Raw genomic sequence first — 1,496 nt, 5'->3', positions numbered from 1 at the left:
AAACTACAATTTTGGGCTGGAGAACTTCCTTGAAGCAGACATCCTGTGGGATTTTATTGTCTTTTCCAAGAGTATCAAATTTCAGCTTTTTGTAGTTTCACTGATTTTTGGAAGTGCAGACTTAGCTTTGTGCTAGCCTACAATGTCTGTTCTTATGGACCTACCTGTGCAGCTAATGGACATCTGTAATCAAATATCTATCTACATTTCTGTAAGGAAATGTTTGTAATATTTTCAAGCAACCACATCTGTTGGATAATAATGTATATGCCCTTGGCAGTTCACCACAGATGTTTGCCTGATGAAGGCAGACATTTGATATTAACTTTGGCAATTGACAGTGACATCATGGCTACAAGGTCAGATTAATTGTAGCATCTCATCATCAGCTTTAAGCACAAGCTGTGTGTATGTGTGTTTGCTATAGCCACTACATATTCACCCTGAAAGATTACCTTTAGGTAGGCCTATAGCCGACACAGACATATCATTTGGATAGTACTGTTAAGCAGAGTGGAACAGGGGACCCCAAGAGCAGACTCAGACGAGGAGATTGGGATGAAGTAACCAAGGTATTTATTGAAACACAGGGAGAAGATGGAGTGCAGGCCAGGGGAAGCTTGGGTGGGTTGCAGGAAACCAGGTACGGAGGCTGAGGCTGGAGCGAGACGGGTTGGGACAGGGTAAGCAGGTCCGGAGGGGAATCCAAGGGAGTAGTAGAGTGGTGAATCCAGGACAGAGTAGCAGGATGACGAGACGTGGAACTGGAGACAGGGACCAGAGTCAGAGCAGGCAGAGCTGCAGCAGAGAGGAAAACAGCGTCAGGCAAGGAAAAAACAGGATCTAATAGTAATAATGGCTAGAAACGTAAACTGACCGAGTAGAGATTACGTTCTGGCAGTGTGGAAGTGGCAGGGCTGAGTATTTGTAGAGGTCTTGATTATGGAACAGCACACCTGTCTCTGCCCACACAATCACACACACACACACACAGAGAGAGGGAGAAGGAGAGGGAGAGAGTATTGGGGGAGTGGCCACAGTTCAAGGAGACACAGGATGAGCAGTGGAGGGCGTTGCAGGAGCAGATGTGACAAGTACTTGACTTATGTTGGAAAGAAACAGTATTTAAGGAGTCCAAACCCATACTTAGACCCCTAATTTACCAATAGGGTTGGGGATTCTGCCACTATGGGATGTGAGGCATTCAACCCAGACAATACCTCTCATTTATTCAAGCCAAATGGAGACAGAATTAGTTCAACACAGGCGTTCATTTCATTTCCTGGAGGAGATTTTCCTGAATGAGCGATGAATGTGTAAAGTCTAGCTAAATTATCTGTCTGTGTTCCCCTAACAGCCTTCTAGGGTGAACAGTAGATTTGGTTCCCAAGCCTCCCGCTCTTAGAACAAAGGGTTCCAAAAGGGTTCTTCGGCTGTCCCCATAGGGGAACTATTTTCGGTTCCAGGTAGAACCCTATTTGGTTCCAGGTAGAACT

General features: G+C 45.4%; 1 long non-coding RNA gene across 1 annotated transcript; it reads right to left on the bottom strand.

Annotated features, from left to right (window-relative positions):
* Nucleotides 1–560: 560 nt before the first annotated feature.
* Nucleotides 561–964, bottom strand: LOC139570888 (uncharacterized). Its single transcript, XR_011674185.1, has 2 exons — nucleotides 878–964; nucleotides 561–798 (listed from the first exon to the last, which is right to left on the bottom strand). It is a non-coding gene; the product is annotated as an uncharacterized lncRNA (long non-coding RNA).
* Between the last annotated feature and the right edge of the window lie 532 nt (nucleotides 965–1,496).

The sequence above is a fragment of the Salvelinus alpinus genome, chromosome 3 (assembly GCF_045679555.1).
Source record: "Salvelinus alpinus chromosome 3, SLU_Salpinus.1, whole genome shotgun sequence".
Lineage (NCBI taxonomy): Eukaryota > Metazoa > Chordata > Actinopteri > Salmoniformes > Salmonidae > Salvelinus > Salvelinus alpinus.
Note: the sequence above shows the minus strand (reverse complement) of the source record. Positions and strands in the feature narration are given on the sequence as shown.